The following is a 14,419-nucleotide window of genomic DNA, read 5'->3' as shown; positions in this document are numbered from 1 at the left end:
AAACTAGATGTAAACATTGAGACAATTTCCACCCCCAGGGAGTGTTTTAGAGAGCAGGTGCCTCGGAAGGGTTCGTAGTCTGGACCTGTCCTGCATGATCTAGACAAGTCACGAAAAGAGTAATTAATTTTTTTTATGAAGCGTGTCTTGTTTAGGCTTTTGGACTCTTTCTTAGTACACTTAAGGGCCCGTTACCACCGCCGTAATATAGGGAAAAAAGGGTAGAAATGCGCAATGATTGATTACCACTCATCTGTGCCCTTTCACTCACTTTGAGTGATGCATGTTGCTATTTTTATTAATTGTATGAAAGCATGCAAAATAAGTGAGGACAACAGGGCACTGCTGGTACGTGCCCCGTCCTTCTGTTACTTTATTTTTTGGTCTCGGCCTGACATGAGCAGAGCATGGCTCGTATATGACAACAGTGACATCATACTCATGCAGCTGCGATGGCCGAGTGGTTAAGGGGTTGGACTCGAACTCCAATGGGGTTTCCCTGCGCAGGTTCGAATCCTGCTTGCAGCGTAGTGTGATTTTGCATAAACACCATTTGGTTTAGTTAAGGAAATGTTCACTTCTCGTTACGCAATCCTCATCAAGTCACAGAGTTATATGGCAAAAACTCAAACTAGATGTAAACATTGAAACAATTTCCACACCTAGGAAGTGTTTTAGAGAGCAGGTGGCTCGGAAGGGTTTGTAGTCTGGACCTATCCTGCCTGATCTAGACAAGTTACGAAATGAGTAATTTTTTTTATGAAGCGTGTCTTGTTTAGGCTTTTGGACTCTTTCTGAGTACACTTAAGGGCCCGTTGCCACCGCCGTAATATATGGAAACGAGGGTAGAAATGTGCAGTGATTGATTACCGCTCATCTGTGCCCTGTCACTCATTTTGAGTGATGCATATTGCTATTTTTATTAATTGTATGAAAGTATGCGAAATAAGTGAGGACAACAGGGCACTGCTGGTATGTGCCCCGTCCTTCCGTTACTTTATTTTTTAGGTCTCAACCTGACATGAGTAGCACATGGCTCGTATACGACAACAGTGACATCATACTCATGCAGCTGCAATTGCCGAGTGGTTAAGGCGTTGGACTTGAAATCCAATGGGGTTTCCCCGCGTAGGTTCAAATCCTGCTTGCAGTGGCATGAGATTTTGCATGAACACCATTTGGTTTAGTTAAGTAAATGTTCACTTCTCATTACGCAATCCTCATCAAGTCACAGAGTTAAACTGCAAAAACTCAAACTAGATGTAAACATTGAGACAATTTCCACACTCAGGAAGTGTTTTAGAGAGCAGGTGGCTCGGAAGGGTTCGTAGTCTGGACCTGTCCTGCCTGATCTAGACAAGTCATGAAAAGAGTACTTTTTTTTATGAAGCGTGTCTTGTTTAAGCTTTTGGACTCTTTCTGAGTACACTTAAGGGCCCGTTGCCACCGCCGTAATATATGGAAACGAGGGTAGAAATGTGCAGTGATTGATTACTGCTGATCTGTGCCCTGTCACTCATTTTGAGTGATGCATATTGCTATTTTTATTAATTGTATGAAAGTATGCGAAATAAGTGAGGACAACAGGGCACTGCTGGTATGTGCCCCGTCCTTCCGTTACTTTATTTTTTAGGTCTCAGCCTGACATGAGTAGCGCATGGCTCGTATACGACAACAGTGACATCATACTCACGCAGCTGCGATGGCCGAGTGGTTAAGGCGTTGGACTTGAAATCCAATGGGGTTTCCCCACGTAGGTTCGAAACCTGCTTGCAGCGGCATGAGATTTTGCATGAACACTATTTGGTTAAGTTAAGTTAATGTTCACTTCTCATTACGCAATCCTCATCAAGTCACAGATTTAAACTGCAAAAACTCAAACTAGATGTAAACATTGAGACAATTTCCACACCCAGGAAGTGTTTTAGAGAGCAGGTGGCTCGGAAGGGTTCGTAGTCTGGACCTGTCCTACCTGATCTAGACAAGTCATGAAAAGAGTACTTTTTTTTATGAAGCGTGTCTTGTTTAAGCTTTTGGACTCTTTCTGAGTACACTTAAGGGCCCGTTGCCACCGCCGTAATATAGGGAAACGAGGATAGAAATGTGCAGTGATTGATTACCGCTCATCGGTGCCCTGTCACTCACTTTGAGTGATGCGTATTGCTATTTTTATTAATTGTATGAAAGAATGCAAAATAAGTGAGGACAACAGGGCACTGCTGGTACGTGCCCCGTCCTGCTGTTACTTTAATTTTTAGGTCTCGGCCTGACGTGAGCAGCGTATGGCTCGTATACGACAACAGTGACATCATACTCATGCAGCTGCGATGGCCGAGTGGTTAAGGCGTTGGACTCGAAATCCAATGGGGTTTCCCTGCACAGGTTCGAATCCTGCTTGCAGCGTAGTGTGATTTTGCATGAACACCATTTGGTTTAGTTAAGTAAATGTTCACTTCTCGTTACGCAATCCTCATCAAGTCACAGAGTTAAATGGAAAAAACTCAAACTAGATGTAAACATTGAGACAATTTCCACACCCAGGAAGTGTTTTAGAGAGCTGGTGGCTCGGAAGGGTTTGTAGTCTGGACCTGTCCTGCCTGATCTAGACAAGTCATGAAAAGAGTACTTTTTTTATGAAGCATGTCTTGTTTAGGCTTTTGGACTATTTCTTAGTACACTTAAGGGCCCGTTACCACCGCCGTAATATAGGGAAAAGTGGGTAGAAACATGCAGTGATTGATTACCACTCATCTGTGCCCTTTCACTCACTTTGAGTGATGCATGTTGCTATTTTTATTAATTGTATGAAAGCATGCAAAATAAGTGAGGACAACAGGGCACTGCTGGTACGTGCCCCGTCCTTCTGTTACTTTATTTTTTATGTCTCGGCCTGACGTGAGTAGTGCATGGCTCGTATACGACAACTGTGACATCATACTCACACAGCTGCGATGGCCGAGTGGTTAAGGCGTTGGACTTGAAATCCAATGGGGTTTCCCCGCGTAGGTTCGAATTCTGCTTGCAGCGTCATGAGATTTTGCATGAACACCATTTGGTTTAGTTAAGTAAATGTTTACTTCTTGTTACGCAATCCTCATCAAGTCACAGAGTTAAACGGCAAAAACTCAAACTAGATGTAAACATTGAGACAATTTCCACCCCCAGGAAGTGTTTTAGAGAGCAGGTGCCTCGGAAGGGTTCGTAGTCTGGACCTGTCCTGCATGATCTAGACAAGTCACGAAAAGAGTAATTAATTTTTTTTATGAAGCGTGTCTTGTTTAGGCTTTTGGACTCTTTCTTAGTACACTTAAGGGCCCGTTACCACCGCCGTAATATAGGGAAAAGAGGGTAGAAATGCGCAATGATTGATTACCACTCATCTTTGCCCTTTCACTCACTTTGAGTGATGCATGTTGCTATTTTTATTAATTGTATGAAAGCATGCAAAATAAGTGAGGACAACAGGGCACTGCTGGTACGTGCCCCGTCCTTCTGTTACTTTATTTTTTGGTCTCGGCCTGACATGAGCAGAGCATGGCTCGTATATGACAACAGTGACATCATACTCACGCAGCTGCGATGGCCGAGTGGTTAAGGCGTTGGACTTGAAATCCAATGGGGTTTTCCCGCGTAGGTTTGAATCCTGCTTGCAGCGGCATGAGATTTTGCATGAACACCATTTGGTTTAGTTAAGTAAATGTTCACTTCTCATTACGCAATCCTCATCAAGTCACAGAGTTAAACTGCAAAAACTCAAACTAGATGTAAACATTGAGACAATTTCCACACTCAGGAAGTGTTTTAGAGAGCAGGTGGCTCGGAAGGGTTCGTAGTCTGGACCTGTCCTGCCTGATCTAGACAAGTCATGAAAAGAGTACTTTTTTTTTATGAAGCGTGTCTTGTTTAAGCTTTTGGACTCTTTCTGAGTACACTTAAGGGCCCGTTGCCACCGCCGTAATATAGGGAAACGAGGATAGAAATGTGCAGTGATTGATTACCGCTCATCGGTGCCCTGTCACTCACTTTGAGTGATGCGTATTGCTATTTTTATTAATTGTATGAAAGAATGCAAAATAAGCGAGGACAACAGGGCACTGCTGGTACGTGCCCCGTCCTTCTGTTACTTTATTTTTTATGTCTCGGCTTGACGTGAGTAGTGCATGGCTCGTATACGACAACTGTGACATCATACTCACGCAGCTGTGATGGCCGAGTGGTTAAGGCGTTGGTCTTGAAATCCAATGGGGTTTCCCCGCGTAGGTTTGAATCCTGCTTGCAGCGTCATGAGATTTTGCATGAACACCATTTGGTTTAGTTAAGTAAATGTTCACTTCTTGTTACGCAATCCTCATCAAGTCACAGAGTTAAACGGCAAAAACTCAAACTAGATATAAACATTGAGACAATTTCCACACCCAGGAAGTATTTTAGAGAGCAGGTGCCTCGGAAGGGTTCGTAGTCTGGACCTGTCCTGCATGATCTAGACAAGTCACGAAAAGAGTAATTATTTTTTTTATGAAGCGTGTCTTGTTTAGGCTTTTGGACTCTTTCTTAGTACACTTAAGCGCCCGTTACCATCACCGTAATATAGGGAAAAGAGGGTAGAAATGCGCAGTGATTGATTACCGCTCATCTGTGCCCTGTCACTCACTTTGAGTGATGCTTGTTGCTATTTTTATTAATTGTATGAAAGCATTCAAAATAAGTGGGGGATACAGGGCACTGCTGGTACGTGCCCCGTCCTGCTGTTACTTTAATTTTTAGGTCTCGGCCTGACGTGAGCAGCGTATGGCTCGTATACGACAACAGTGACATCATACTCATGCAGCTGCGATGGCCGAGTGGTTAAGGCGTTGGACTCGAAATCCAATGGGGTTTCCCTGCGCAGGTTCGAATGCTGCTTGCAGTGTAGTGTGATTTTGCATGAACACCATTTGGTTTAGTTAAGTAAATGTTCACTTCTCGTTACGCAATCTTCATCAAGTCACAGAGTTAAATGGAAAAAACTCAAACTAGATGTAAACATTGAGACAATTTCCACACCCAGGAAGTGTTTTAGAGAGCTGGTGGCTCGGAAGGGTTTGTAGTCTGGACCTGTCCTGCCTGATCTAGACAAGTCATGAAAAGAGTACTTTTTTTTATGAAGCATGTCTTGTTTAGGCTTTTGGACTATTTCTTAGTACACTTAAGGGCCCGTTACCACTGCCGTAATATAGGGAAAAGTGGGTAGAAACATGCAGTGATTGATTACCACTCATCTGTGCCCTTTCACTCACTTTGAGTGATGCATGTTGCTATTTTTATTAATTGTATGAAAGCATGCAAAATAAGTGAGGACAACATGGCACTGCTGGTACGTGCCCCGTCCTTCCGTTACTTTATTTTTTTGGTCTCGGCCTGACATGAGCAGAGCATGGCTCGTATACGATAACAGTGACATCATACTCATGCAGCTGCGATGGCCGAGTGGTTAAGGCGTTGGACTCGAAATCCAATGGGGTTTCCCTGCGCAGGTTCGAATCCTGCTTGCAGCGTAGTGTGATTTTGCATGAACACCATTTGGTTTAGTTAAGGAAATGTTCACTTCTCGTTACGCAATCCTCATCAAGTCACAGAGTTAAACGGCAAAAACAAAAGCTAGATATAAAAATTGAGACAATTTCCACACCCAGGAAGTATTTTAGAGAGCAGGTGCCTCGGAAGGGTTCGTAGTCTGGACCTGTCCTGCATGATCTAGACAAGTCACGAAAAGAGTAATAATTTTTTTCATGAAGCGTGTCTTGTTTAGGCTTTTGGACTCTTTCTTAGTACACTTAGGGGCCCGTTACCATCACCGTAATATAGGGAAAAGAGGGTAGAAATGCGCAGTGATTGATTACCGCTCATCTGTGCCCTGTCACTCACTTTGAGTGATGCTTGTTGCTATTTTTATTAATTGTATGAAAGCATTCAAAATAAGTGGGGGATACAGGGCACTGCTGGTACGTGCCCCGTCCTGCTGTTACTTAAATTTGTAGGTCTTCGCCTGACGTGAGCAGCGTATGGCTCGTATACGACAACAGTGACATCATACTCATGCAGCTGCGATGGCCGAGTGGTTAAGGCGTTGGACTCGAAATCCAATGGGGTTTCCCTGCACAGGTTCGAATCCTGCTTGCAGCGTAGTGTGATTTTGCATGAACACCATTTGGTTTAGTTAAGGAAATGTTCACTTCTCGTTACGCCATCCTCATCAAGTCACAAAGTTAAATGGCAAAAACTCAAACTAGATGTAAACATTGAAACAATTTCCACACCTAGGAAGTGTTTTAGAGAGCAGGTGGCTCGGAAGGGTTTGTAGTCTGGACCTATCCTGCCTGATCTAGACAAGTTACGAAATGAGTAATTTTTTTTTATGAAGCGTGTCTTGTTTAGGCTTTTGGACTCTTTCTTAGTACACTTAAGGGCCCGTTACCATCACCGTAATATAGGGAAAAGAGGGTAGAAATGCGCAGTGATTGATTACCGCTCATCTGTGCCCTGTCACTCACTTTGAGTGATGCTTGTTGCTATTTTTATTAATTGTATGAAAGCATTCAAAATAAGTGGGGGATACAGGGCACTGCTGGTACGTGCCCCGTCCTGCTGTTACTTTAATTTTTAGGTCTCGGCCTGACGTGAGCAGCGTATGGCTCGTATACGACAACAGTGACATCATACTCATGCAGCTGCGATGGCCGAGTGGTTAAGGTGTTGGACGCGAAATCCAATGGGGTTTCCCTGCGCAGGTTCGAATCCTGCTTGCAGCGTAGTGTGATTTTGCATGAACACCATTTGGTTTAGTTAAGTAAATGTTCACTTCTCGTTACGCAATCCTCATCAAGTCACAGAGTTAAATGGAAAAAACTCAAACTAGATGTAAACATTGAGACAATTTCCACACCCAGGAAGTGTATTAGAGAGCTGGTGGCTCGGAAGGGTTTGTAGTCTGGACCTGTCCTGCCTGATCTAGACAAGTCATGAAAAGAGTACTTTTTTTTATGAAGCATGTCTTGTTTAGGCTTTTGGACTCTTTCTTAGTACACTTAAGGGCCCGTTACCACCGCCGTAATATAGGGAAAAGTGGGTAGAAACATGCAGTGATTGATTACCACTCATCTGTGCCCTTTCACTCACTTTGAGTGATGCATGTTGCTATTTTTATTAATTGTATGAAAGCATGCAAAATAAGTGAGGACAACAGGGCACTGCTGGTACGTGCCCCGTCCTTCCGTTACTTTATTTTTTATGTCTCGGCCTGACGTGAGTAGTGCATGGCTCGTATACGACAACTGTGACATCATACTCACGCAGCTGCGATGGCCGAGTGGTTAAGGCGTTAGACTTGAAATCCAATGGGGATTCCCCGCGTAGGTTCGAATTCTGCTTGCAGCGTCATGAGATTTTGCATGAACACCATTTGGTTTAGTTAAGTAAATGTTTACTTCTTGTTACGCAATCCTCATCAAGTCACAGAGTTAAACGGAAAAAACTCAAACCAGATGTAAACATTGAGACAATTTCCACCCCCAGGAAGTGTTTTAGAGAGCAGGTGCCTCGGAAGGGTTCGTAGTCTGGACCTGTCCTGCATGATCTAGACAAGTCACGAAAAGAGTAATTAATTTTTTTTATGAAGCGTGTCTTGTTTAGGCTTTTGGACTCTTTCTTAGTACACTTAAGGGCCCGTTACCACCGCCGTAATATAGGGAAAAGAGGGTAGAAATGCGCAATGATTGATTACCACTCATCTGTGCCCTTTCACTCACTTTGAGTGATGCATGTTGCTATTTTTATTAATTGTATGAAAGCATGCAAAATAAGTGAGGACAACAGGGCACTGCTGGTACCTGCCCCGTCCTTCTGTTACTTTATTTTTTGGTCTCGGCCTGACATGAGCAGAGCATGGCTCGTATATGACAACAGTGACATCATACTCACGCAGCTGCGATGGCCGAGTGGTTAAGGCGTTGGACTTGAAATCCAATGGGGTTTTCCCGCGTAGGTTTGAATCCTGCTTGCAGCGGCATAAGAATTTGCATGAACACCATTTGGTTTAGTTAAGTAAATGTTCACTTCTCATTACGCAATCCTCATCAAGTCACAGAGTTAAACTGCAAAAACTCAAACTAGATGTAAAGATTGAGACAATTTCCACACTCAGGAAGTGTTTTAGAGAGCAGGTGGCTCGGAAGGGTTCGTAGTCTGGACCTGTCCTGCCTGATCTAGACAAGTCATGAAAAGAGTACTTTTTTTTTATGAAGCGTGTCTTGTTTAAGCTTTTGGACTCTTTCTGAGTACACTTAAGGGCCCGTTGCCACTGCCGTAATATAGGGAAACGAGGATAGAAATGTGCAGTGATTGATTACCGCTCATCGGTGCCCTGTCACTCACTTTGAGTGATGCGTATTGCTATTTTTATTAATTGTATGAAAGAATGCAAAATAAGCTAGGACAACAGGGCACTGCTGGTACGTGCCCCGTCCTTCTGTTACTTTATTTTTTATGTCTCGGCTTGACGTGAGTAGTGCATGGCTCGTATACGACAACTGTGACATCATACTCACGCAGCAGCGATGGCCGAGTGGTTAAGGCGTTGGACTTGAAATCCAATGGGGTTTCCCCGCGTAGGTTTGAATCCTGCTTGCAGCGTCAAGAGATTTTGCATGAACACCATTTGGTTTAGTTAAGTAAATGTTCACTTCTTGTTACGCAATCCTCATCAAGTCACAGAGTTAAACGGCAAAAACTCAAACTAGATGTAAACATTGAGACAATTTCCACACCCAGGAAGTATTTTAGAGAGCAGGTGCCTCGGAAGGGTTCGTAGTCTGGACCTGTCCTGCATGATCTAGACAAGTCACGAAAAGAGTAATTAATTTGTTTTATGAAGCGTGTCTTGTTTAGGCTTTTGGACTCTTTCTTAGTACACTTAAGGGCCCGTTACCACCGCCGTAATATAGGGAAAACAGGGTAGAAATGCGCAATGATTGATTACCACTCATCCGTGCCCTTTCACTCGCTTTGAGTGATGCATGTTGCTATTTTTATTAATTGTATGAAAGCATGCAAAATAAGTGAGGACAACAGGGCACTGCTGGTACGTGCCCCGTCCTTCTGTTACTTTATTTTTTGGTCTCGGCCTGACTTGAGCAGAGCATGGCTCGTATACGACAACAGTGACATCATACTCATGCAGCTGCGATGGCCGAGTGGTTAAGGGGTTGGACTCGAAATCCAATGGTGTTTCCCTGCGCAGGTTCGAATCCTGCTTGCAGCGTAGTGTGATTTTGCATGAACACCATTTGGTTTAGTTAAGGAAATGTTCACTTCTCGTTACGCAATCCTCATCAAGTCACAAAGTTAAATGGCAAAAACTCAAACTAGATGTAAACATTGAAACAATTTCCACACCTAGGAAGTGTTTTAGAGAGCAGGTGGCTCGGAAGGGTTTGTAGTCTGGACCTATCCTGCCTGATCTAGACAAGTTACAAAATGAGTAATTTTTTTTTATGAAGCGTGTCTTGTTTAAGCTTTTGGACTCTTTCGGAGTACACTTAAGGGCCCGTTGCCACCGCCGTAATATAGGGAAACGAGGATAGAAATGTGCAGTGATTATTTACCGCTCATCGGTGCCCTGTCACTCACTTTGAGTGATGCGTATTGCTATTTTTATTAATTGTATGAAAGCATGCAAAATAAGTGAGGACAACAGGGCACTGCTGGTACGTGCCCCGTCCTTCTGTTACTTTATTTTTTATGTCTCGGACTGACGTGAGTAGTGCATGGCTCGTATACGACAACTGTGACATCATACTCACGCAGCTGCGATGGCCGAGTGGTTAAGGCGTTGGACTTGAAATCCAATGGGGTTTCCCCGCGTAGTTTCGAATACTGCTTGCAGTGGCATGAGATTTTGCATGAACACCATTTGGTTAAGTTAGGTAAATGTTCACTTCTCATTACGCAATCCTCATCAAGTCACAGAGTTAAACTGCAAAAACTCAAACTAGATGTAAACATTGAGACAATTTCCACACCCAGGAAGTGTTTTAGAGAGCAGGTGGCTCGGAAGGGTTCGTAGTCTGGACCTGTCCTGCCTGATCTAGACAAGTCATGAAAAGAGTACTTTTTTTTATGAAGCGTGTCTTGTTTAAGCTTTTGGACTCTTTCTGAGTACACTTAAGGGCCCGTTGCCACCGCCGTAATATAGGGAAACGAGGATAGAAATGTGCAGTGATTGATTACCGCTAATCGGTGCCCTGTCACTCACTTTGAGTGATGCGTATTGCTATTTTTATTAATTGTATGAAAGCATGCAAAATAAGTGAGGACAACAGGGCACTGCTGGTACGTGCCCCGTCCTTCTGTTACTTTATTTTTTATGTCTCGGCCTGACATGAGTAGTGCATGGCTCGTATACGACAACTGTGACATCATACTCACGCAGCTGCGATGGCCGAGTGGTTAAGGCGTTGGACTTGAAATCCAATGGGGTTTCCCCGCGTAGGTTCGAATCCTGCTTGCAGCGGCATGAGATTTTGCATGAACACCATTTGGTTTAGTTAAGTAAATGTTCACTTCTCATTACGCAATCCTCATCAAGTCACAGAGTTAAACTGCAAAAACTCAAACTAGATGTAAACATTGAGACAATTTCCACACTCAGGAAGTGTTTTAGAGAGCAGGTGGCTCAGAAGGGTTCGTAGTCTGGACCTGTCCTGCCTGATCTAGACAAGTCATGAAAAGAGTACTTTTTTTTTATGAAGCGTGTCTTGTTTAAGCTTTTGGACTCTTTCTGAGTACACTTAAGGGCCCGTTGCCACCGCCGTAATATAGGGAAACGAGGATAGAAATGTGCAGTGATTGATTACCGCTCATCGGTGCCCTGTCACTCACTTTGAGTGATGCGTATTGCTATTTTTATTAATTGTATGAAAGAATGCAAAATAAGTGAGGACAACAGGGCACTGCTGGTACGTGCCCCGTCCTTCTGTTACTTTATTTTTTATGTCTCGGCCTGACGTGAGTAGTGCATGGCTCGTATACGACAACTGTGACATCATACTCACGCAGCTGCGATGGCCGAGTGGTTAAGGCGTTGGACTTGAAATCCAATGGGGTTTCCCCGCGTAGGTTCGAATCCTGCTTGCAGCGTCATTGAGATTTTGCATGAACACCATTTGGTTTAGTTAAGTAAATGTTCACTTCTTGTTACGCAATCCTCATCAAGTCACAGAGTTAAACGGCAAAAACTCAAACTAGATATAAAAATTGAGACAATTTCCACACCCAGGAAGTATTTTAGAGAGCAGGTGCCTCGGAAGGGTTCGTAGTCTGGACCTGTCCTGCATGATCTAGACAAGTCACGAAAAGAGTAATAATTTTTTTCATGAAGCGTGTCTTGTTTAGGCTTTTGGACTCTTTCTTAGTACACTTAAGGGCCCGTTACCACCGCCGTAATATAGGGAAAACAGGGTAGAAATGCGCAATGATTGATTACCACTCATCCGTGCCCTTTCACTCGCTTTGAGTGATGCATGTTGCTATTTTTATTAATTGTATGAAAGCATGCAAAATAAGTGAGGACAACAGGGCACTGCTGGTACGTGCCTCGTCCTTCTGTTACTTTATTTTTTGGTCTCGGCCTGACTTGAGCAGAGCATGGCTCGTATATGACAACAGTGACATCATACTCATGCAGCTGCGATGGCCGAGTGGTTAAGGGTTTGGACTCGAAATCCAATGGTGTTTCCCTGCGCAGGTTCGAATCCTGCTTGCAGCGTAGTGTGATTTTGCATGAACACCATTTGGTTTAGTTAAGGAAATGTTCACTTCTCGTTACGCAATCCTCATCAAGTCACAAAGTTAAATGGCAAAAACTCAAACTAGATGTAAACATTGAAACAATTTCCACACCTAGGAAGTGTTTTAGAGAGCAGGTGGCTCGGAAGGGTTTGTAGTCTGGACCTATCCTGCCTGATCTAGACAAGTTACAAAATGAGTATTTTTTTTTTATGAAGCGTGTCTTGTTTAAGCTTTTGGACTCTTTCGGAGTACACTTAAGGGCCCGTTGCCACCGCCGTAATATAGGGAAACGAGGATAGAAATGTGCAGTGATTGATTACCGCTCATCGGTGCCCTGTCACTCACTTTGAGTGATGCGTATTGCTATTTTTATTAATTGTATGAAAGCATGCAAAATAAGTGAGGACAACAGGGCACTGCTGGTACGTGCCCCGTCCTTCTGTTACTTTATTTTTTATGTCTCGGACTGACGTGAGTAGTGCATGGCTCGTATACGACAACTGTGACATCATACTCACGCAGCTGCGATGGCTGAGTGGTTAAGGCGTTGGACTTGAAATCCAATGGGGTTTCCCCGCGTAGTTTCGAATCCTGCTTGCAGCGGCATGAGATTTTGCATGAACACCATTTGGTTAAGTTAAGTAAATGTTCACTTCTCATTACGCAATCCTCATCAAGTCACAGAGTTAAACTGCAAAAACTCAAACTAGATGTAAACATTGAGACAATTTCCACACCCAGGAAGTGTTTTAGAGAGCAGGTGGCTCGGAAGGGTTCGTAGTCTGGACCTGTCCTGCCTGATCTAGACAAGTCATGAAAAGAGTACTTTTTTTTATGAAGCGTGTCTTGTTTAAGCTTTTGGACTCTTTCTGAGTACACTTAAGGGCCCGTTGCCACCGCCGTAATATAGGGAAACGAGGATAGAAATGTGCAGTGATTGATTACCGCTAATCGGTGCCCTGTCACTCACTTTGAGTGATGCGTATTGCTATTTTTATTAAATGTATGAAAGCATGCAAAATAAGTGAGGACAACAGGGCACTGCTGGTACGTGCCCCGTCCTTCTGTTACTTTATTTTTTATGTCTCGGCCTGACATGAGTAGTGCATGGCTCGTATACGACAACTGTGACATCATACTCACGCAGCTGCGATGGCCGAGTGGTTAAGGCATTGGACTTGAAATCCAATGGGGTTTCCCCGCGTAGGTTCGAATCCTGCTTGCAGCGGCATGAGATTTTGCATGAACACCATTTGGTTTAGTTAAGTAAATGTTCACTTCTCATTACGCAATCCTCATCAAGTCACAGAGTTAAACTGCAAAAACTCAAACTAGATGTAAACATTGAGACAATTTCCACACTCAGGAAGTGTTTTAGAGAGCAGGTGGCTCGGAAGGGTTCGTAGTCTGGACCTGTCCTGCCTGATCTAGACAAGTCATGAAAAGAGTACTTTTTTTTTTATGAAGCGTGTCTTGTTTAAGCTTTTGGACTCTTTCTGAGTACACTTAAGGGCCCGTTGCCACCGCCGTAATATAGGGAAACGAGGATAGAAATGTGCAGTGATTGATTACCGCTCATCGGTGCCCTGTCACTCACTTTGAGTGATGCGTATTGCTATTTTTATTAATTGTATGAAAGAATGCAAAATAAGTGAGGACAACAGGGCACTGCTGGTACGTGCCCCGTCCTTCTGTTACTTTATTTTTTATGTCTCGGCCTGACGTGAGTAGTGCATGGCTCGTATACGACAACTGTGACATCATACTCACGCAGCTGCGATGGCCGAGTGGTTAAGGCGTTGGACTTGAAATCCAATGGGGTTTCCCCGCGTAGGTTCGAATCCTGCTTGCAGCGTCATTGAGATTTTGCATGAACACCATTTGGTTTAGTTAAGTAAATGTTCACTTCTTGTTACGCAATCCTCATCAAGTCACAGAGTTAAACGGCAAAAACAAAAGCTAGATATAAAAATTGAGACAATTTCCACACCCAGGAAGTATTTTAGAGAGCAGGTGCCTCGGAAGGGTTCGTAGTCTGGACCTGTCCTGCATGATCTAGACAAGTCACGAAAAGAGTAATAATTTTTTTCATGAAGCGTGTCTTGTTTAGGCTTTTGGACTCTTTCTTAGTACACTTAGGGGCCCGTTACCATCACCGTAATATAGGGAAAAGAGGGTAGAAATGCGCAGTGATTGATTACCGCTCATCTGTGCCCTGTCACTCACTTTGAGTGATGCTTGTTGCTATTTTTATTAATTGTATGAAAGCATTCAAAATAAGTGGGGGATACAGGGCACTGCTGGTACGTGCCCCGTCCTGCTGTTACTTAAATTTGTAGGTCTTCGCCTGACGTGAGCAGCGTATGGCTCGTATACGACAACAGTGACATCATACTCATGCAGCTGCGATGGCCGAGTGGTTAAGGCGTTGGACTCGAAATCCAATGGGGTTTCCCTGCACAGGTTCGAATCCTGCTTGCAGCGTAGTGTGATTTTGCATGAACACCATTTGGTTTAGTTAAGGAAATGTTCACTTCTCGTTACGCCATCCTCATCAAGTCACAAAGTTAAATGGCAAAAACTCAAACTAGATGTA

General features: G+C 43.6%; 17 non-coding genes across 17 annotated transcripts; all 17 read left to right on the top strand.

The window, feature by feature from the left end:
• The first annotated feature begins 446 nt into the window (after positions 1-446).
• On the top strand, positions 447-528 carry TRNAS-CGA (transfer RNA serine (anticodon CGA)). Its single transcript has one exon. It is a non-coding gene; the product is annotated as a tRNA-Ser (tRNA).
• Positions 529-1,696: 1,168 nt separating this feature from the next.
• TRNAS-UGA (transfer RNA serine (anticodon UGA)) lies at positions 1,697-1,778 on the top strand. The gene has a single exon. It is a non-coding gene; the product is annotated as a tRNA-Ser (tRNA).
• A 543-nt stretch (positions 1,779-2,321) lies between these two features.
• TRNAS-CGA (transfer RNA serine (anticodon CGA)) lies at positions 2,322-2,403 on the top strand. Its single transcript has one exon. It is a non-coding gene; the product is annotated as a tRNA-Ser (tRNA).
• Positions 2,404-2,945: 542 nt separating this feature from the next.
• Positions 2,946-3,027, top strand: TRNAS-UGA (transfer RNA serine (anticodon UGA)). Its single transcript has one exon. It is a non-coding gene; the product is annotated as a tRNA-Ser (tRNA).
• Positions 3,028-3,573: 546 nt separating this feature from the next.
• TRNAS-UGA (transfer RNA serine (anticodon UGA)) lies at positions 3,574-3,655 on the top strand. The gene has a single exon. It is a non-coding gene; the product is annotated as a tRNA-Ser (tRNA).
• Positions 3,656-4,827: 1,172 nt separating this feature from the next.
• Positions 4,828-4,909, top strand: TRNAS-CGA (transfer RNA serine (anticodon CGA)). The gene has a single exon. It is a non-coding gene; the product is annotated as a tRNA-Ser (tRNA).
• Positions 4,910-5,452: 543 nt separating this feature from the next.
• TRNAS-CGA (transfer RNA serine (anticodon CGA)) lies at positions 5,453-5,534 on the top strand. Its single transcript has one exon. It is a non-coding gene; the product is annotated as a tRNA-Ser (tRNA).
• Positions 5,535-6,080: 546 nt separating this feature from the next.
• TRNAS-CGA (transfer RNA serine (anticodon CGA)) lies at positions 6,081-6,162 on the top strand. The gene has a single exon. It is a non-coding gene; the product is annotated as a tRNA-Ser (tRNA).
• Positions 6,163-6,706: 544 nt separating this feature from the next.
• Positions 6,707-6,788, top strand: TRNAS-CGA (transfer RNA serine (anticodon CGA)). Its single transcript has one exon. It is a non-coding gene; the product is annotated as a tRNA-Ser (tRNA).
• Positions 6,789-7,959: 1,171 nt separating this feature from the next.
• TRNAS-UGA (transfer RNA serine (anticodon UGA)) lies at positions 7,960-8,041 on the top strand. Its single transcript has one exon. It is a non-coding gene; the product is annotated as a tRNA-Ser (tRNA).
• Positions 8,042-9,213: 1,172 nt separating this feature from the next.
• On the top strand, positions 9,214-9,295 carry TRNAS-CGA (transfer RNA serine (anticodon CGA)). The gene has a single exon. It is a non-coding gene; the product is annotated as a tRNA-Ser (tRNA).
• Positions 9,296-10,464: 1,169 nt separating this feature from the next.
• On the top strand, positions 10,465-10,546 carry TRNAS-UGA (transfer RNA serine (anticodon UGA)). Its single transcript has one exon. It is a non-coding gene; the product is annotated as a tRNA-Ser (tRNA).
• A 544-nt stretch (positions 10,547-11,090) lies between these two features.
• TRNAS-UGA (transfer RNA serine (anticodon UGA)) lies at positions 11,091-11,172 on the top strand. The gene has a single exon. It is a non-coding gene; the product is annotated as a tRNA-Ser (tRNA).
• Positions 11,173-11,718: 546 nt separating this feature from the next.
• On the top strand, positions 11,719-11,800 carry TRNAS-CGA (transfer RNA serine (anticodon CGA)). The gene has a single exon. It is a non-coding gene; the product is annotated as a tRNA-Ser (tRNA).
• A 1,169-nt stretch (positions 11,801-12,969) lies between these two features.
• TRNAS-UGA (transfer RNA serine (anticodon UGA)) lies at positions 12,970-13,051 on the top strand. Its single transcript has one exon. It is a non-coding gene; the product is annotated as a tRNA-Ser (tRNA).
• A 545-nt stretch (positions 13,052-13,596) lies between these two features.
• Positions 13,597-13,678, top strand: TRNAS-UGA (transfer RNA serine (anticodon UGA)). The gene has a single exon. It is a non-coding gene; the product is annotated as a tRNA-Ser (tRNA).
• Positions 13,679-14,225: 547 nt separating this feature from the next.
• On the top strand, positions 14,226-14,307 carry TRNAS-CGA (transfer RNA serine (anticodon CGA)). Its single transcript has one exon. It is a non-coding gene; the product is annotated as a tRNA-Ser (tRNA).
• Positions 14,308-14,419: the final 112 nt, after the last annotated feature.

This window comes from Lissotriton vulgaris, chromosome 11 (genome assembly GCF_964263255.1).
Source record: "Lissotriton vulgaris chromosome 11, aLisVul1.2, whole genome shotgun sequence".
NCBI lineage: Eukaryota > Metazoa > Chordata > Amphibia > Caudata > Salamandridae > Lissotriton > Lissotriton vulgaris.
Note: the sequence above shows the minus strand (reverse complement) of the source record. Positions and strands in the feature narration are given on the sequence as shown.